The 21,484-nt window shown below is 50.1% G+C and overlaps 1 long non-coding RNA gene across 2 annotated transcripts in view; it reads right to left on the bottom strand.

Moving 5' to 3' along the window:
* The window catches only part of LOC101907523 (uncharacterized), a 161,687-nt gene that overhangs the window by 84,815 nt on the left and 55,388 nt on the right, over window positions 1-21,484 (bottom strand). The gene's annotated exons all lie outside the window — the stretch shown is intronic.

Below are 21,484 nucleotides of genomic sequence, written 5' to 3'. Positions count from 1 at the left end.
CCACGGCCACCCTCTTTCCAGATGTACAGGGGCTGCGAGTGCAGGGCCATGGTCACACATTTAACCGGTAACATTAAACACACATCAGAACATGATTGGAAACTGCCCTGGGGCCAACCGGTTCCCTCCCCAGGGGACACACGGTCACCCAACTCCGCACCCAAGTCATCGCCACGCCCTCCTCCAAGCAGCCTGGAAAAGGCGCACGAGAACGCACCACTTGCTGAGTCTTCCGTTTTCCACCACTGGGACCGGGGAGCACACCTTCTCTTTGTGCCCTGGAGTTTATGTTCAGCTTCAGCGAGTGAAGGGAGCTTTTTTTTTTTTTTTTAATATAATAAAAAAAGTTATATGACTTTAATTAAATGCACTTATTAAAAGAGTGAAATATTTGGAGAGGCTGTTTTTGCGCTGGAGGCATATTTTCCAGCGTGCTGTAGAGCGTCTGCACCCGTCCGCCCGAGGCAATTTTTAATACACAAATAAATCCGCACCTGACGTGCTGACAGGTTATTATGCAGCGTGGCAGCCAACAAAAGTAAACACAGGGGCAAGTTTTAACCTCTTGCAGTCCCAGCGCTTTCCCCACTGGGCTCAGGTGGACATGACTGCTGGGAAAGCCTTGTCTTCCAGGGTGCGTCTTCCTGTCCTGGAATTTGTTTTCTCCCTGCAAACAGGGGGGCTCCTCTCCCACCCGGCTGCCCAGGGTGTGGCGTGAGGCAGGGGACAGGAGACGACCGAGGGAGGGCACCAAGAGAGGAAGAATGGCCACACGCGTACTTCCCCGAGCACCCTGCCTTCCTTCCATCCTGTTTATGCTGCGGCCCTGAGCTCCGCGGGCCCATCAGCGAGCTGCCAGGATAACCCTTCCAGCCGGCAGAGCTGGTTCTGCAGATGGCGGACCCGGCCAGACGTCTTTCCCAACTCTGCCCAAAGCGTGAGCATCAGGACAGTTACTAGAGAGCCAAAGGGGTATCGGGAAGTTGCCATCTGTGGGACCGTAAATGATGGAGGTTCAAATCAGCTTCAAGCAAAGGCGTGTACTGAGACTGAATGGCAGAAGTGGCCGTCTCCTGCTCCCCTGGTCAGTGAGGCTTGCAGAGGCCGCTCCTGCAAAGGCGTGCTCTGCAGGGATCAGTGTGGGTGGCACTTGTCTGGCCCATCCAGCGTGGCTCAGCGGATGCATTGATCCTGCAACGCGTATTTGAGCTGCTGTGCTAGGACCATAGAGTTTAAGACCTGGGCTTCCTCACTGGTCTAATGAATCTTCAGAGGAGAATCAAGGCAGGAGAGGGAGGCCCTCAGAGTCGGGGAGGCCTGAGTCTATCAAGACTGCTTTTCCCATCTAGTACCCAACTACCCTGTGGCTTCCCTGAGAGCTCAGTTGGTAAAGAATCCGCCTGCGATGCAGGAGACCCTGGTTCAATTCCTGAGTCAGGAAGATCCTCTGGAGAAGGGATAGGCTACCCACTCCAGTGTTCTGGCCTGGAGAATTCCATGGACTGTATAGTCCATGGGGTCACACAGCGTCGGACACGACTGAGCGATTTTCACTCCCACCCTGTGGCCGAGATCAGAGCGTGTCTTCCTCGTCTGTAAACAGCAACAGCTATTGTTATTACAATTTATTGACTGTCTGCAGTGCCCTGTGCTTTACTATCTCCAGACTCTCCAGGGTATGGCTCATTAACCCATTTCTCATTCCACTCATGTAACAGTCATCTGTGCTTCCCAGGTGGCTCAGACGGTAAAGAATCTGCCTGCAGTGCTGGAGGCACAGGAGATGCGGGTTCGATCCCTCCGTCAGGAAGGTCCCCTGGGGAAGGAAATGGCAATCCACTCCAGTACTCTTGCCTGGGAAATCCCATGGACAGAGGAGTCTGGTGGGCTCCAGTCCATGGGGTTACACGACTGAGCGCACAAGCACCCCTAATCAGTTCCACCCATGCCTGACTTTGAGCCTGAAGCAGTAATACAAAACAGCCTATGTCCTGAGAAACCCACTCCGGAGAGGTGGGGTAGCAGCAGTGGCAAGAAGGATGGTCAGCGGCTCTGGGCAGCCTCCTGCATCCAGCATCAGGGGTGTCGGCTATGACGGATGTGCTCAGTGGTTAGAATGGACCAATCTGGCAGCAAATGGAACACATTCCTGGTTGCAGAGCCTCCAAATCTGGCTCCCACACCCTCATGGAGATGCTGAGCTAATGCAATCTGCTTTTTAATAAATCTCTTCTCAGCTTAAATTAGCCAGGGGAGACTTCTGTCACTTGCAAACAAGAACTCTGAGAGATACAGGATTCTGCGCAAAAATCCTGGCATGGGCACTGGGGAGTTATAACACTGTATCTCTTAGTCTGAGGTACTGTGTTTTTTGCCTTTATGAATTTTAACTTTGTATGGTGATAAAATATACAACTGAAAAACACACGTCATGAGAGCACACAGCTCACTGAATTTTCACGAAGTAAACACATCTGTGTAACCAGTACTTCACCCCAGGACACAGATCATTACTTCTCCCAGAGCCTTTCTGGGCATCACCACCAATGGAGGGCAACCGCTGTCCTGACTTCTAAGAGCACAGACTAGCTCTGCCCGCTTTTGAACTTTGTGTAGCTACAGTACACAGTGAAGGGTCTTTCTCTGGCCGATGCATCGCTCCCACCTATCTTTCACCAAACACCATGCTGGGGAGATGCATCCACGTTGCAGTGTGTGACGGCAGCTCGCTCATCTTGAGTGCTGTATAGTACTCCAGCGCATGAATCGACCACAGGCTATTTACTCATCCTACTGTGGACAGGCATCTGGGTGCTTTCTAATCTGGGGCTATTTCCAAAAGGGCTGCTATGCACTACTTACGACAGCCAAGACACGGACGTAACCTAAATGTCCATCGATGAACGGATAAAGACGACGAACGCGCAGCCTTTTGACCCAGAAGCAGAGAATCACACATTCCTCCTCTCACCACGGGTCCCAGGACACTGGCAGCCCAGCCCCCATGCCTTCATGGTGTCACCACTCCGCCAGCATCTGAGAGAAGGTTTGGGTGTGGACTGGGATCCTGGGCATGAGAGTTTATGGGGCCAGCGGTATTTAAAGCAGGCCAGGAGGGCCAGGCGTGACAGGGACCAGGTCAGGATGTGTGGAGGGTTGAATACACTGAGAGCCACTATCCAGTCTTAAGGGAACCTGATTACTTGGCTCATTGATTTTTGCCATCTAGGAAGAAACGCCACTGCTGGCAGACTTCCTGACTTATCCAGCGAAGCTGGAAAACTGGATTTCTAAATGAGATATTGCAACTGATAATACCGGCAACTAACTTTAAGAAACCCATAAAAAATGAAATAATGCTACTCGCAGCAACTCGGAGGGACCTAGAGGTGGTCACAAAAGTACAGGAAGTCAGACAGAGAAAGACAAGTACTGTAGGATATCACTTATAGGTGGAATCTAAAATCCGATATAAATCTGTAAAGCAGAAGACTCACAGATGTAGAAGACAAGCCTAGGGTTGCCAGAGGGGAAAGGCAGCTTGGCTCAGGCCTGTGCTCAGTCCTGTCCAACTCTTGGCGACCCCATGGACTGTAGCCCACCAGGATCTTCTGTCCATTGGATTTTCCAGGCGAGAATACTGGAGTGGGTTGCCACTTCCTACTCCAGGGGATCTTCCCGGCCCAGGGAGAGAACCACCATCTCTTGCGTCTCCTGCAATGGCAGGTGGATTCTTTACCACCAGTACCACCTGGGAAAGTTAGATGGAGGGATAAATAAAAGAGTTTGGAATTAACAGATGCACATCACTATATATAAAATAGATAAACCACAAGGACCTACTGTATAGCACAGGGAACTATATTCAATAACGTGTAATAGCCTATCACGGAAAAGAAAATAAGACAGAACAGATATACAAACACCTAGGTATAACTGCACCACATTTCTGTACACAGGAAACACTGTAAATCAACCACACTTCAATAAAAGTAAATTAAGCAAAAAGACATGAACACTGTCCGCCAACAAAACACACCTACATGTCAGACCGGGCCCAAGGCCCATGGGTGGACCATCTCCAATTCAGATGGACTCAGGACTGTACACTCCCAAGAAGAGACCTTCTCTGACCTGAATGAAAAGAACGGACCGACCGTGAGGTCAGGGGAGCAGAGACGAAAGTAAATTCCTTCCCATCACATGGACGGACTCCCTCCTTACACGTGACCCTCGCCGTCACCCTGATCGAGTCTGTGTTACACTTAAAGCCCTAAACGTCGTGAACAGCGCGGACAAGGTGCCTCACAGCTGAAGGCGAACAGTGCTTCCTGCTTTTTCCTCGACATCTGGCGACGACGTGTCGTGTAATTATTGGGGGTTGCTACCTCCACCCCCAGCCCTCGTTTCACATGCAAGAATTCTTTCGCATCAACCACACTGGATAAGATGAAGCACAGCTTGAAAAGCAAGGCATCCACGAATGAGCGCATGAAGGAGAGGACAGCCCCCCTCAGCAAACCAGACCCAGTTCCCACTCAGCCCCTTCCAGGTGCTTTCGTGGCCTGGCCCAGCCAGGCTGGCTGCCACTGCAACGAAGCAAGTGGGCCATGTGACCATTCTTGCTCTGCTGGTTCTCCAACTATTAAGCACAACTACCACCTCCCCTGGGTCAGTGGTAAAGAATCCACCTGCCGATGCAGAAGACCCAGGTTCTATCCCTGGGTCAGGAAGATTCCCCTGGAGAAGGAAATGGCAACCCACTCCAGTACTCTTGCCTGAAGAATCCCATGGACGGAGAGTCCCATGTAGCCTGGTGGGCTACAGTCTGCTGCTGCTGCTGCTGCTAAGTCGCTTCAGTCGTGTCCGACTCTGTGCGACCCCATAGACGGCAGCCCGCCAGGCTCCGCCATCCCTGGGATTCTCCAGGCAAGAACACTGGAGTGGGTTGCCATTTCCTTCTCCAATGCAGGAAAGTGAAAAGTGAAAGTGAAGTCGCTCAGTCGTGTCCGACTCTTAGCGACCCCGTGGACTGCAGCCCACCAGGCTCCTCCATCCATGGGATTTTCCAAGCAAGAGTACTGGAGTGGGGTGCCATTGCCTTCTCTGGGGCTACAGTCTATGGCGTCGCAAAGAGTCAGACACGACTTGGTGACTAAACAACAACCATCTCCCTGTCTCTGCCCTCAGAAAACACAGCTTGCACACACACACACACACACACACACACACACGCATTCAGCAATTCTAAGAGTGAACAGGTGGGAACAACCTAGCAACAGACATGGATAGAAATAAATCGGCACTTGCTTTTTCCTGGCTTCACTACCCACCTTCTAGTCCCTCGTTAAGCCAGGCACCTAGTGGACACTCAATAAACACCTGTCCAATGTCCTTTAGCTCCCAAAGCAAATTTGCAAAGTCTCATATGAGCAGTGAGCAAAGAAGCCAACGGCTGCTCCGGACGGACAGGCGGGCTTACCAAGGATATGTAATCCTGCTACACCCCGTGGGCAGGTGAGGGCAGGTGTGACCCCCAGACAAGAAAAGAGAAGGGGAAAGGGGCTGCTGCAGCCTCCTGGGCAAAGAGCAACCAGAGAGGCGAGAGGAAGTGCCTGTCCCAGAGTGGCCACGTGTCATCCAGCAACCATGACGGTTAGTCAATAAATTAACAACCTGAGTGCTCAATGAATATTAGCTCCGTACCGGATGCTACACGTCATGAACTAATGCAACCCTCGCAACAACCCTCCAAGGTTTGACTGGAGAGTCTTTGGAGGATAAATAGACTGCCCAAGGACATCATCCAGTCTCAGAGGTTCTCAGGTCGGGGTTTGCGAAATCATGATGTGAGGACGTCGGGTTTGTCAGTGCATGGGGAGGCAGACGTCATCCCTGCTGAATATCTGCATCGTGTAGGAATTCCCCTGCTTAAACACCGGCAGAATCTCAGCTGAGATACAATTTACTTATTTACTTATTTTTAGCAGTGGTAGAGCCAGGAGCTGGACTGAGTCAACGTTGCCTCCAGACTTTCTCTTCCTAACTCCCCATCCTGCAATTTCAGAGATGTTCTAAATGCCATGTGGACAGCTTCCTTGTGGAACTCCTGAGCACCCTTTGGGCAACATCTTAGAGTAACTTCAGCATGGAGAGAACAGGGGACATGCTTTATTATTACTATTATTATTATCTTGGTAAAGACAGATGGAAGGCAGGAGGAGCAGGGGACAACAGAAGATGAGATGGGTGGATGGCATCACCGACTGGATGGACATGAAGAGTCTGAGCAAGCTTCAGGAGTTGGTGATGGACTGGGAGGCCTGGCCTGCTGCAGTCCCTGGGGTCACAAAGAGTCGAACACAACTGAGTGACTGAACTAAATGATAGATGCATTGCTTCAACAGCCACGATGTCACAAAAGAGAGAGAATTAATAGAATAAAGCAGGCCATGAGTAGCCCCCCAGTGACTAGTAAGATGATAAATGAACTGCCCGGCGGTCCAGTGGCCGAGACTCTGCACTTCCAACGCAGGGACTGCGGGGTTTGACCCCTGGTCAGGGAACTAAGATCCCACATGCCAGGTGATGCAGCCAAAAAGTTTTGGGGGTTTTTATTTTATTTTTTAAATTTACAATATTGTATTGGTTTTGCCATATATCAACATGAATCCGCCACAGGTATACACGTGTTCCCCATCCTGAACCCTCCTCCCTCCTCCCTCCCCATACCATCCCTCTGGGTCGTCCCAGTGCACCAGCCCCAAGCATCCAGTATCGTGCATCGAACCTGGACTGGCGACTCGTTTCATATATGATATTATACATGTTTCAATGCCATTCTCCCAAATCATCCCACCCTCTCCCTCAAAGATGATACACGCCCCAAGATTTGTGTGCTATGGGGGACTCTTTGTGACTGAGGTGTTCGGACAAGCCTTCATGAAGAAAGCAGGACTTCAGTGGGGCTTCAGAAGATGGGACTGATTCCAGCCAGGAGAGAGGAGGAAAGAAGGCCAATTCAGTGAGCAGACATGAGAACCAGCTTTGGGGCTGAGGGTCAGCGGGAAGACCATACCAGATGAATCACAGACTCTATTTCAGAGCAGAAAGGGGTCACCCTACACAGGATTGAGGATGGACTCCACCGATATCCAAGGGATTCTGACCTATCTTATAGGACGTGGGAGTCCACCACACGTTGTCTGAAGGAATGATTAAAGTGGTCATTTCAGAAGCAACGACTGGACAGGCATGGGAGGGGGTCAGGGGTCAGTTAGAAGTCCTCTCAATAAATCTGGCACGGCTAAGTGCCTCCAAGAACCTACTCTAGAAGGTAGTAGAAACAGAAATAGCTATCGAACCCTGTCAATTCTTCCTAAGTATGCTTTTTAGTGTTCAACTGGATAGGAAACCATGTCAAGGACATGAAAGAAGGGGAAGGGTTGAACTTCACTTCATCTTTTAGAGTCTGATGACCAGAAAAATGATGGCAGAACTGCTTCTAAAAATACTGAGGAAGAGGAGTTCAGTCACAAAGCTAGAAATACAGAAGAGACGGGAAAAGCTAAGGGGGAGTCAGGGGTGTCATTCAGAGACAATCTGGTCTTTCCCACATACTGGACAAGACTCTCCCATCGGCTAGCACTAGGGCCAGCAGCCCCAGCCTCTTGTGCTAATGTCAGGTCGGTGACCCCCTGACAGAACGCAGCTTCTGATCCCACACCCTTGTTTAGTCCGCCTGCGAATGTAGGCCGGCCCAGGGACTTGCTTTAGCCAACAGAATGGAGCAGAAGCAATGCTGTGCTAGTTCCAGGCTCCAGTCTGAAGATTGGGCAGCTGTGTACGCAGTCATGTTAACCTCTCAGAATATCCACTGGAAGGACTGATGCTGAAGCTGAGGCTCCAATACTTTGGCCACCTGATGCGAAGAGCTGACTCATTGGAAAAGACTCTGATGCTGGGAAAGATTGAGGGCAGGAGGAGAAGGGGGTGACAGGGGACGAGATGGCTGGATGCCATCACTGACCCAATGGACATGGATTTGAGCAAATTCTGGGGGATAGTGAAGAACAGGGAGGCCTGGCATTCTGCAGTCCATGGGGTCTCAAAGCTTCGGACACAGCTGAGCACCTAAACTGAACTACCCTATCAGAGGAATGATGTAGAGAGACCATGTGGAGAAAAAGAAGCCTTGAAATGATCAGGAAAAAAAAAAAAAAAGCGAGAGACCCAGTGTCCTGGGACCCCGCTGAGGCCAGCTTCCAGCTGAATGAAACTCCCCAAGCAATTACCATCCAGACCAACAGATGAACCACCCAGCCAAGCCCAGCCCAGATTCCAGAAACACAAACAATAAAACAGTGGCTGTTTTAAGCCACTACGTTTAAAGGTGGTTTGTTATGTAGCTGTTGGTAACTGATTCACCTTTGCAAGGCCATCAGCTTGCCAGAGTGCCCCTCCTGTCCATGCAAAGCTCTGTGTGCAGGCAGGCACGGATGCCTCTCCTTAGTGATGAGAAACCTGGATACACACAGCAGCAGTACCGAACCACTGCCTCCTACAAGTGATGCTCAGCTTACTGGTACCCGAACTTAGCACAGAGTTGGCACCTAGATATGCATTTACAAAATGAATGCAGAGCAATCAGTCTGATCTTAACAGACTCCAGAAAAGCCTGTCCAAAGGGTACTTATCCCTGCAAACCTTCCCAGGAACTCACAAGCTTCAACATCAGGCAACGGTCCCATGAATCCGACCATAATTCCCAAGGCTCCTGAAGCCCATTTCTTCTTTCCAGGGTGGATGGATAACAGACGGTCACTCAGTCAGTGTTCACCAACATACCACCTTCCTCAGCTTCACTCAGCTCTCCTTTCAACAAGAGGGACATTTATTTAGAGCACAGGTTCCATTTTGGTAGGAGAGGGAGATGGTTCAAAGATTGCTTTTGAATCCCATGTGACTACAAAATGGTGTAGAATGTATTCATTTGAAAATAGTAAGTTCCCCCAATTATTTTCTTCTACCATTTTTATTATATTCTCGTTAATTAAAAAAAATATGAGTGGTTAATGCTAGTTATTAAAAGCTCATTTACTGCTAATTCATTAAAACAAATAGAAACAGAAATCTTTTAAATTATGAATTGCCATTAGATTTAATAGCAAAAATAAAAAGATTTCAATTTGCAAAAAAAAAAAAAAAGAAAGACTGAAAGAAAGAAGGCATTTGACTCCAGCAAATTTGATTTTTTTTCAACTTTTTCTGGAGAGGTGCTGCTTTTGTTGTTTTAACAAGAATCTCCCAGGGATCTTGTTAACATGCAGATTCTGATTCAGCAGGTCTGGGGTGGGGCCTGAGAGTCTGCATTTCCAGCAAGTCCCAAGTGATGCTGACGTGGCTGATCCAAGGACCACACAGCCTGGTTCCCTCATTTGATAGGTGAGGAAGCTGAGGGGCAGAGGAAAGGTCCTTCCACTAACTGCAGGCCCTGGAGCGGACTGCACGCACCTTACAGAAGTGGTAGGCTTACACCAGTGTGGGCCCCTGGGGGTGGCCTTACTCGGCTACAGAAAACCAGCTCTAGAGTGGCTGCTCCCCGGCCACTTAAGAAAAGGCTTGCTGCCTTGGAATCAACCCCAAGAACTTACAAAATGCAAATTACCGGGCTTTTCTGCTACAGACTGACTGAGTAGGTCCAGTGTGGGGCTCTGGAAACTGTGTTTTTAAAAGGGCTACTTGGGTGATTTTGATGCACCTCTGGGTTTGGGATTATTCATCTAGAAGACTGGGGAAACAGTGACCCCAAGGAAATAAGACTCAAAATTATTAGCTGGCCAATATTTCATAAGGGGTTTCTGCATTTCAGGCACTGTTCTCACATAAGTCAGTATTAAATGATACAAACTTCACCCCGAATCTATCTGGCAATGACTATCACTCTTCCCATTTTAAAGAAAGCAAAACCAAGGCACAGAGCAGCTGCAGAGCAGCAAAGGTCACACCCCTAGTAAGCCGCTGAGCCCCAAGCAAAACCCAGGTGTTTAGCCTGAGTTCACGTTGTAACAACTGTTTCTCCTCTTACCTACAAGAAAGGTAAGGCTTCCCTGGTGGCTCAAACGGTAAAGGATCTGCCTGCAATGCAGGAGATGCGGCTTTGATCTCTCAGTCGGGAAGATCCCCTGGAGAAAGGAATGGCTACCCACTCCAGTATTCTGGCCTGGAGAGTTCCACAGACAGAGGCGCCTGACGGGCTACAGTCCATGGGGCCGCAACAAGTCAGACACGACTGAGCGACCAACACTTTCATTTCCTCCAAAACTTCTGAGACTTCCCCCAGCAAATCTATGCATCTCCAAAGCTAGGGGACCGTGAGAGCAGAATGTACATTCTGTGACATTCTCCAAAGGACCCCTGTGTCCAGGAAAGACAGAGAGACGGGCATCCTGAGACATGAAGAAGCTGCCAGGGAACTCCCCTGGGGAACTGTGGGCCCAGAGCTCTGCTTTTGGGTACCCCTGAACACCCTGGGCATCTGGTTCAAATGCAGGTTCCCATCCAGCAGGTCTGGGTGGGGCACGAGTCTGCACTTCCAGCTCCCAGAGGGTGCTGACGCGGCATCCCACTTGGCTTGGCCAGGGCCTGGACTGCAGCGCTGGCAGGCTCTGTGCTCGCTCCTACCTCCCCAGACAAGTCTGATTCCAGCTCATCGTCCCCAGGAGAACATCCCTTACACAGATTTCCAGGGGGCTTGGGCCACCGCTTACCTCCCCAGACCTGGAGCTAGTCCACCCCTTACAAGTTTCATCAGAGGCCCTCGGGGAATCCAGACCCTTCTAGAAAAGCACTGACCCCCGTGTCTGTACCCCCGGTCTTTCTCTCCATCTCTCCCGCCCACGGCACCCCTGCCCAGGCCTCCTCCGAAAGCCCTCGTTGTGAAGATGAAGTCCCCTCAAGGGGCACCCCCGCTTTCTGTGGCCCCGAGGTTGCCGGGCACCCACGAAGTGGGGGCAGGGGAGGTGAACAGAGGATAAGCCTAGAGCAAGGAGGCCCCGTGAGGTCTTGTGACCGGCCGGGCCTCCTGGTGCCGCCGAGGTGGCAGTGCCAACACGCAGAGCTGGAATCCTTGGCTGGCCTCCGAAACAAACACCCAATGCGAACACGCCTTGGTGTGTCTCTGAACAGACTGTGTAAATAAGGAGGAGGGGGGAGAAAAAAAAAAACCAACTGGCCACAGATCCCGCTTTCAAACACGTTGAAACAAAATAATCCCTCTCTCTTGCTCACTCCTCCTGCTCACTCTTTTTTTTTTAAATTTCCACTGGTGCCGAGGCCCGGTGGAGCCTGGCTGGCGGCCTGTTAGAGCCTGCAGCCTACCTGTCTTGCATAGGAATGAAGCCTGGACGGGTTACACGATCTGCCCCAGCTCCAGCTCCCGCCCGCGGAGGCCAGGAAACAGAGGAGAAGCTGTTCTCAAAGCTCCGTCGAGAAGGGACCCCCAGAGGACGGACGCGGTGGGCGAGGGGGGGGCCGGGTGGGCAGGGGGCACGGCCGGTGGGCGGGGACCCGGTCCCCTGGCCCGCGGAGTCACGCCCTGCCTCCAAGCAGCAAGCCCCTAAGGCGGGGTGCGGGGGCCACAGAACAGGGCCCAACAGAGAGCAGGAGGGACTCGCTCCAAGCAAGCTCTCTCCAGGGGTTTCTGAACTCCAGGCACACGTGTGAGCAGACGAGGGGGCCACTTTCTTGTGGTTTTGTTGCTGGTTGTGTATTGGGGTTTTTGAACTTTCGGAGGGCAGGGTGGGGCGGGGGGGTGGACGGGAAGGGGACTGGGTCCGTGAGTCACTGGCAGACGAGAACCCACCTCCCCCCCACCCCCTCTCTGCAAGTTCAAACAATTGAGTTGTCTTGCCCAGCTCTGCGCCAAGGTCTCTTACTCAATCTTGGAGCAAAAGGGAGTGATGGAGCGGGAGGCCGGGAGGGGAGTCCAGACGGTTCTCTGCCTCTGACACCGGGCCCAGCTGTTAGAATTTAGGCGCGGTGGAGACAGGAGGCAGCGGGACAGGCGTGGAGGCGGTGAAGCAGCAGCAGAGGCCTGAGGTCCGGAGCCCTGCGAGGCTGCGCCGTGGTGAACTGAGCGCCGAAGACGACTGCGCCCACGCACCATCTCCCTCCGCACATTCTTAGAAGGGGTCAGGGACTCCATCCTTCACCGAGGCTCCTTGCCTGTAGGCATCTCGCGCTGATTATTTACAGTCGCCGTTACCAAGAAGAGGCCAGACTCAGAGCGGGAGCCCCAGCCGCCTGGGGCTGGGCAGGAAGCACAGTCCAAGAGGATCATCAAATCTCAGCATCCGCTGAGATTTTAAAACACTGGTCTGAAGAGCCTGTCTGAGATTATCCAGGTCTGCAGGCAGGGCCAATGCCACACCCATGGTGGGGTTTATGTTTCCTTTTCGGTTTTTTTTTTTAAGCCCTTACACCTGAATTCCACAATTAAGGAGCGTCCACTGGGTCTGCAGTACCCTCAGGGTGGGGCCCAGAAAAATCAGACGAGATGATCCCAGCTTTTAAGGAATGTATACCTTTCTGGGAGAGACCCAACTTACCCAATGGAGTTTAATGGCTTTGGAGTCCCAGACTGAACAGACCTGCAAACACAATGATTCTGCAGGCTGTCCCTTCTTGAGTGAGCGCTCTGCACAGGCATGAGGCTCAGGACCTTCTGGGCAGGCTTTCGAATCCCCACAACCGACCACCTTGTGAGGTGGACCCATCACAACCCCATTGCACAGATGAACACGTGGAGGCTCTGGGTCAAGGCCGGGTCACGCAGGTGACAAGCGACAGTGTGCACTCCTTCCCTCAAATCTCTCCCAGCCTGACCTCCTGCCTGCAAGTTTAGCTGCTTTCATTCATCTTTCCCGAACAGACAGAGTACCCCAAGGCAGGAACCACGTCTTTTCTACTTCCAAACTGCCCGCAGCCTCCCACTTAGCACTGTGGGAAAAGCAGATCCTTAAGACACTGTTTTTGAATAAATGGATTAAAAAACTTCCAAGAGGGAAAAGGCAACTCTGTGAGAGTTGGACCATAAAGAAGGCTGAGAGCCAAAGAACTGATGCTTTTGAACCGTGGTGCTGGAGAAGATTCTTGAGAGTCCCTTGGACTGCAAGGAGATTCAACCAGTCCATCCTAAAGGAAGTTAGTCCTAAATATTCATTGGATGGACTGATGCTGAAGCTGAAACTCCAATAATTTGGCCACCTGATGTGAAGAGCCAAATCACTGGAAAAGACCCTGATGCTGGGAAAGATTGAGGGCAAAAGGAGAAGGGGGTGACAGAGGGTGAGATGGTTGGATGGCATCATTGACTCAATGGACATGAGTTTGAGCAAATTCTGGGAGACAGTGAAGGACAGGGAAGCCTGGTGTGCTGCAGACAGTGGGAGTCAGACACAACTTAGCAACTGAACAGTAATAATGATGAATGCTGTAGTATTTGGAGGAAAGTGTACCCATGCATGTCACTTACTTTGAAAGCACCAACAAAATGAGACAGAGAGACGCCTAGAAATTAAGCCGGATATATAATAACGCAAGTCCAGCAAGTCAGTAATGGAATCGATGCAGTGGGTATCTGTGGGTGCTCGGTGCATAATTCTTTCAATTTTTACACATATTTGTAATGTTCCATAATAAAATTTGGGAGGGGGATGAAGTGCATCTCAAACAGCTTCATATGAAAAGAACATTGATGTGGTGAGTTTTCAGAGCTATTCACACAAACCCACGGTGTGCAGAGTTAGGAAGCTGGAGAGAGTCAAGAAGAAGGCAAAGCACGAGAGGCCCTTGGGCTGCGTTCAGAGGCACCGGACACAGAGATTCGCTCTGGGGTCTGGCTCAGGAGCAGAGTCAGAGCAGCCTAGGTCTGCAGTCAGTTCCTCTGCACAAGACACAATTTCCTGCTCCTAGGATTTGGCACCTCCCGGACTCGAAATACTCTCCCTAAATAGCATTTTGATGAGTTAAGTGTAAATGAATCAGAAACAAATGGATTAAGTTTCTCAGCACATGTACAGGGTTGAAGTGAGAAATTAAAAATAGGAAAGGAAGTGGGGAACGACACGGGACAGGGGAAGGGTCTCCGTTTCAAGCTGTGCATAAAACCACTTTCTGAAAAATAATTGACTGACTCACAGATCTCCATCCCAAGGGCTTCTGGGGCCCTCCTCTTTAAAATTCAAATGACTTTGAAAAATATTTCTCCTCCTGGAAAGCAGAGGGGAGAGGAAAGGCTTTGAAGTTCTCCAAGTCATTTAATTTTTTTTTTCAAAGGTAAAGTAGTACATTTTTAGCCAGTGTTAAATAAACATCTTCTTGAATGGATGTTCAAAGCCTCTGAGCCTCTTATGTTGGCATTTTTTGTTTTGTGTTCTGGAAGGAGAGCGAGGATGGTCTTTTCTTGCCAAATGTTCCAGAATCAGAGAACATCAGACCCAGGAAATTCAGCAGCCCCTATGCTATTACGAAGGAGGGGGAGTTCGGACAGGCTCTAGTGACCTTTCCAGAGAGGGCAGCGGTGGCCCAGCTGGGCTCAGACTGTAAGTGGTCTGGTTTCCAGAAGGGCAGACCATTCGATTCTTTGCAGGAGAGCCACAGGCTCCAACTCTTAAGTTGAGAATCCTGGGGTCACTCTGCCTGGACAGGCAAGTTTACAGAAGTACCTTTAATCAGTCACCACCAGGGACAATGGCCACGCCTCCCTCCCCAGGGAGCTGCAGAGATTAGCACTTGGAAATAAGGTGGGACAAGGACATTGGAAGTCAATGCACCTTTATGAGGGAATCTGGGCTGAGAGGGAGAGGGAAAAAAAAAATCACACCTACGAAGGATTTTTTCCAACCAGCCTAATTTAGACACAACATATACAAACGCAACCCGCAAAGATTATCCAGGCATGGAACACGGGACAGTGGGAATGAGACGGGAACAGCAAAATCATGATTCTCAAACACCCGATGTTTGAGTAACAGCCCATAAATTCTTATTTAGTGAACTAACAAATAAATATAATTCACCCTCTCCTCTATCACAGAAGTAGTAATGCTTAGTGTGCAAGTTTTCAGAAAAGGTGTGTTCGGGGTAAGAAACATCAAACAGAAGATTCTCTTAGGGACCGAGACCACCAAGGCACCCACTGTGAGCCACGCAGTATCATTTCAATTAGCTCTTAAAAGTGGACTGGTGAGACCTGGGTCATTAAACCCATTGTACAGGTGTTTTAAAAAATGATCCACAGATAAAGCAAGTAATTCAGCAAGACCACACAGCTGGTAAGAGATGAATTCAAACACAGGCCTCTCTGATTCCAAAGGGACTTCATCCTATGCTTTGTCATCATAGGTGATCTTCCCTGTCTGGCTGCGCCCAGAAGGGAGAACTTAAACCCTAAAGGATCTACAGGAAATCTAAAGGAGAGGGCTTCCCCAGTGGCTCAGGGATAAAGGATCCGCCTGCCAATGCAGGAGACACGGGTTCGATCCCTAGTCCAGGAAGATCCCACTTGCACAGAGCAACTACACCCGGGCGCCAGGCCACTGAAGCCCCTGCTCGCTGCAACTAGAGAAAAGCCAGAATGGCAACAAAGACAGCACAGCCAAAAATAAAACTCAATCCAATAAAAAAGAGATATAATGGCGAGGGAGATAGGCCGTGGGATAAGAACAATGATAACAACAAATTATATTTGTATGCTAATCTCCTTCACCAGAGGGAATGAACTTTATCGATTTTTTTTTAACCCAAAATAACTCTCATTGTAAACTGGAAAACTAAGATCACTTATAATCACAGCACTCAGAGGTAATCTGTTAATCTTTCGCTAAAAATCCTTCCAAAAATTTTAAGTGTTTTCATATGCTTTAAAAAAAAAAAAACTTTTTTATTTTGGAATATTTTTAGATAAACAGAAAAGTTGCCGAGGTCATACAGAGTTCCTGTCTATCCTTGACCCATGAAGGATAAAATGGTATGAACATTTTACATAACCATGGCTATTTGTCAAAATTAAGAAATTAACATCAGTACCTTTCTGTTAAACACAGATTTTATCTGGATCACCCTAGCTTTTTGGCCCACGTCTTTGTTTCGGTTCCAGGACCCAGTCTGGGGTACCACCGTGTAGCACACCGGTATAATTTTTAAACAGATCCTTTTTACTCAACCCTACATCATGGACATACAATATTTCTTTATCAACAGAAGTCTCCGACAGCATTTTCAACAGCTCCCTAGCGCTGGGTGGGATCAGTGAGTGAGACCCTCCATTCAAAGGGCATTTCCATAAGTGTCAGATGGACAAACGTCATTGCTGTGTGCACCTGTCTGAGACAGCATCAGGATAAATTCTGGAAGTGCACCACGAGCAGGTTAAGAGTCTCCATTCATTGGGCCATACTCTCCTGAAAGCCTGAGCCCACCAGCCTCCTCCCAACAGATGAATAATTTTACCTTTGATTCACTTGGGACCAGAAAAGACTGACTCAGTAAACCAACTCTTTCATACTCTAGAGCAGGGGTCCTCAACCTCTGGGATCTAATGCCTGATGATCTGAGGTGGAGCTCATGTAATAATAACAAATATAATGTATTATGATGTAATAATAACCTGATAAGACATAAAGTGCCCAACAAATGCAATGCACTTGAATCCTCAAACCATCCCGCACACAGTCCGTGGAAAAACTGTCTTCCACGAAAGTGGTCCCTGTGCCAAAAAGTGGGGGACTGCTACTCTAGAGAGACAGCGGAAAAAAGTCACTGGACTTCCAAGACAATCACCCCCAATCTCAAAACCAGACTGATCCTCTTCAAGAGGCACCCCCAGATCAGACCTTCATTCTCTCCCATTCCCGCTGGCCCTACTCTTTGGGTCTGACACACAGTGAGAGCTTCAGGCTTCAGCGTTTCAGGAACGACTTTCAGGGTTCAGGGGCAACTCCTCCCACCGAGTTCAGTTTCCTTCTCATCTCTCTGTAGTCTCTCCTGAGACTTCCGGAAGGGCAAGCTCCAAGCAGGCTTGTGCAGTAACGCGTGTACCAGGCAGGACAAAAGGATTTAATAGTCAGCAAAGTTATATGCCTCTTTTTTTTTTTCAATTCTGCTGCTGAAAGGAACGGGGGGAGGGGGAGAGACTACAAAACTGCTTGCCTGTCTAGAAATGGTTCAGAGTGAGCTTGAACCAGGAACCTGCCCAGCATGACAACCACGGCATGGTCACTCTTCCAAAAGACGCCTGTATTTTATTTGGAGACGCCGTTCTTCAGTGCAAAATACTCTGTTCCTGTGTGCAGGAAAATGCTCTATATTTGAGATGACTGGAGGGAAAAAAAAAGGGAGGCAGGGTAGATTTAGAAAAATGAGACCTACCCCATGCTGGGGAATTCTTAAGTGCCATCCTGGGTTGCAAAGAGAAAAGCAAAGCAAAAGAAAAAACAAGCTACTGGTCAGAGGGAACACTCTTCCATGCCAAACTCAGCTTGAATTAATACACACCACCACCTCTTAGAGGGGGAAACGCGGCTTTAAAGTAAGAGTCTCTTCTCTAAAGGCAGCTGATTAAAAAACAACAGGAAGTTGAGAAGAGGAGGAGAAAGGGCTGCCCCTTGAGAAGTTTCCTTTGCCCTGATATTTTCGATATTGTCATTCTGGTGAAGGCCACGGCTTCAGGTCAGGAGTGATCAAGTCTCTGAGGCCACGGGTGCCAGGTCCATTCCCAGGAGGACAATGCCCAGGAACTTGGACTTTTTTATCTCCCTGGGGACTCTGTGGTTTGCTCCAGTGGCTGGGAGAACCTACTTCACTTCTGAATTCCACCCAGAAACCTCAGGAGGTTCTGCTCAGGGAAGAGAAAAGTCTAACTGGTTACAGGATACTAGGTCTGCCCAGAGGACATTCCCGTCCCCCTCCTGCCAGGTGGTCCCCTGGCCGTTATGGAGGAGAAGACTTCAGCCAGGGGACAGCATAGAGAATATGAGTCCAAGGAAGGAAAACAAACAAAAAAAAACCAGACTTTAAAACAAAGGAGACACTTTCTCCTGTTTATTGATGAAGTACTGTAGTCATTCAAGAAGGAGTTACTGCACAGAGAACAAAGCCTTAGAAAGCAAAGCACTGGGACTTCCCTGGTGGTCCAGTGGTTAAGACACTGCCTTCAAATTCAGGGGGCGCAAGTTCAGTCCCCGGTCAAGGAACTTAGATCTCACCTGCTGCAAGGTGCCGCCAAAATTTTTTTTCTAATTAAGGAAATTTTAAAATGCAAAGCACCATTGTTCCAGCCTGCATCTTCCAGGGTGAAGCAGCCCATTTCTGCTAATAGAGTCTTTGTAAACCAAATCAGAGATCTCTGAAAGTCAAAGTATTAGCCGCTCAGTTGTATCCAGCTCTTTGCGATCCCCTGTAGCTTGCCAGGCTCCTCTGTCCATGCAATTTTCCGGGCAAGAATACTGGAATGGGTTGCCATTTCCTTCTCCATGGAATCTTCCTGCCCCAGGAATCGAACCCAGGTCTCCTGCGTTGCAAGCAGATTCTTTATCCTCTGAGCCAGTAGGGAAACCCGAGAGATCTCTGACATGTAGCCAATTCGACCTATCAAGCTTAAATTACAACTTGAGCCATTATAAGAGCAGACCTTAGGATTCGAATCTTGTGAGGGTGTCAGCGTGTGTTAGATTGTGACGTGGAATCTGTAAAAGTGACCACACTTCCATGAAGCTCGACCAAAGCCCTGAGATTTCAGCCGTATTCCCTCAGTGTCGCGTCTGTTTCCATCATGAACACTTACGTGTATTCGGGCAGCACACACTTCAACAGAGAGAAGAACTACGGACAGACCTTCATCCTGTAAGCAAAACAGGCTGTGTGTGTGCGTGTGTAAGTCGCTCAGCTGTATCTGATTCTTTGCGACCCCATGGATTTCCCAGGCAAGAATACTGGAGTGAGTTGCCATTCTCTTCTCCAGGGGATATTCCCGACTCAGGAATTGAACCCAGGTCTTCCTGCATTGGCAGTCGGGTTCTTTAACATCTGAGCCACCAGGGAAGCCCAAATAAAACAGGCTGCTGGGCTCAAATAAAACTTGCAGCAAATGAAGCCTGACATGTAGGAATAACCACGGTGTTCCAGCATGCGCAAAAGGCACGCTCTTACAGGGGGGACCCAGACTCCACCTCTGAGGGAGAAGGGGACCAGGAAAGCAGAGAGCTTCCTTTAAGACCCTCTAGAGGCTGGGTCACCCACGCCTTAGCCAGGACGCAAACTCGGGGAGCCTGGATCCAGACACCACCCCGGGCCCTGTCACAGGATAAACAAACCATGTGACTCTTTTCTCAGGGGTTCTGATTCCAGCCAAGGCCAGGTGGACTTCAAACCAGTCCGTCCTAAAGGAAATCAACCCTGAATATTCATTGGAAGGACTGATGCTGAAGCTCTAATACTTTGGCCACCTGAGGTGAAGAGATGATTTATTGGAAAAGACCCTGATGCTGGACAAGATTGAAGGCAGGAGGAGAAGGGGGCAGCAGAGGATGAGATGGTTGGAGAGCATCACTGACTCAGTGGACATGAGTTTGGGCAAACTCCGGGAGACAGTGAAGGACAGGGAAGCGTGGTGTGCTGCAGTCCATGGGGTCGAAAAGAGTCGGACAGGACCTAGCGACTGAACGGCAACAGAGAAGCAGGGCGGATGCTGCAGCATCGTTACGTGTACTGTAAGCAAACACCGGTAAGGACTCGAGAGCGCTTCAGTCCCTTTGGTTTGGGACTAGTTTGTCCCTACCCACTCCAGGCTCCCAGAATAGGACGGTTTAACCCCTGGGTTCCTCTTACCAGTGCTCCTTACTGTGCCCACCTAGAGATGGGCAGCAAGAGGTAGGGAAGGGGAAGGGAAACCACAATATCACTGGACGCCACCCAAGGCTTCAGGCTGCAGCAAACAGATGGCATAGGCTGGCTGGGGGCTGTGCAGGGCACAGCTGAGCTCTCTGCCAATCTCCAGGATGGAGCTGGACTCAGCCACCCATGTTCAGAGGGCCTTATTCCACATGCACCCAACCGGAGCAGGAGGCTGGGGTCTACCAGATGGCTGAAAGGTGGACACAGGAGTCCTGGGATCATCTGTCCATTCACACATTTAACAATTAAAGAGCCTGTTCTGTGCCAGGTTTTGGAGACAGAATGTGGTCAGAAACCACCCACCTCCCCAGGCCAGTGGATGAGACCAGCATTCACCTGACAGACAGAGGAATGAATCTGCTGCTACAAATTGAAAAGAGCCCCTGGGAGGGTTGAGAACCCAGGTGGACCAGCCTCGCTAACACACGAACTTGTCCTGCAAGGGTAGAGATGAAACCCGAAGACGCAACTGTTGATCGGCTCTTGACTTGCGTTGAGTTCATCCTTCTAAGCTCGTGTGCTGTGCTTAGTCCCTCAGTCGTGTCCGACTCTTTGTGACCCCATGGACTGCAGCCTGACAGGCTCCTCTGTCCATGGGATTCTCCAGGCAAGATACTGGAGTGGGTTGTCACGCTCTCCTCCAGAGGATCGGCCCAACCCAGGGATGGAACCCGCATTGCCTGTGTCTCCTGCATTGGCAGGCGGATACTTTACCACTAAGCCACCTGGGAAGCCCCACCCAACGCGTCCCTTCCTCATCTGTACAATGGGTCCATTTCCCTGTGGCTCCTCGGACGCTTAAGTGTGAAACTGCATTTTTAGGGACTTCATTGAATGACAACTCTAAGTGATAACCTGTTTCATCAGGAGGACTGCTTAAAATAAAGGGATAGGGCTTAAGTCCACAGAGTTCTCTCTGAGCACTCCCTCCCATAGCAAAGCCCCAGGCAGAGGCCAGCCTCCTCTCTTCCCCGGCAGACAGGCCTGGGCTCTTCCCATAGACTCTGACCCTTCGTACACCCTGATCTAGCTTGATTCCAGGGAAAGCCTCCTCTGGTGGCCCAGTCGTATCCGACTCTCTGCGACCCCACGAACTGCAGCCCAACAGGCTCCTCTGTCTTCCTCCATCGGAGTGGGTCGACTCCTCTGGCTTCACGACAAGGCTGTGATCCATGAAGGGGGAGAACCCCGCCTTTGATTTCAGTCCGGGGTCTCTTTAAGCAGCCGCTGCCAGCACTGTGGGGGATTCGTGGTGACTCAGCCTTGGCCCCAGAGAAGCTGGAGGCTCTATGGCTCAGCCAGGATGTGGCTCTGAGCCTGTGAGCTGCTGGGAGGAGAGAAAGCTGTTCCCTGGGGCCTCCTGAAGCTCCCTCCCTTTTGTCTGACCAGCCTGTTGGTTCCCCCACCAGCAGCCGCCACCGAGGTGCGCGTCGGCCCAGCTATACCACCATCCTCACCAAGGTGCACGCAGAAATGAGGCTGCATCCCCCCAAGGGCATGAAGGGCAAGAGCATCGCCTGCCTGCCCCCCA

The sequence above is a fragment of the Bos taurus genome, chromosome 19 (assembly GCF_002263795.3).
Source record: "Bos taurus isolate L1 Dominette 01449 registration number 42190680 breed Hereford chromosome 19, ARS-UCD2.0, whole genome shotgun sequence".
Classification (NCBI taxonomy): Eukaryota; Metazoa; Chordata; class Mammalia; order Artiodactyla; family Bovidae; genus Bos; species Bos taurus.
The sequence above is the reverse complement of the archived record's forward strand: the minus strand, read 5'-3'. Positions and strand labels throughout refer to the sequence as shown.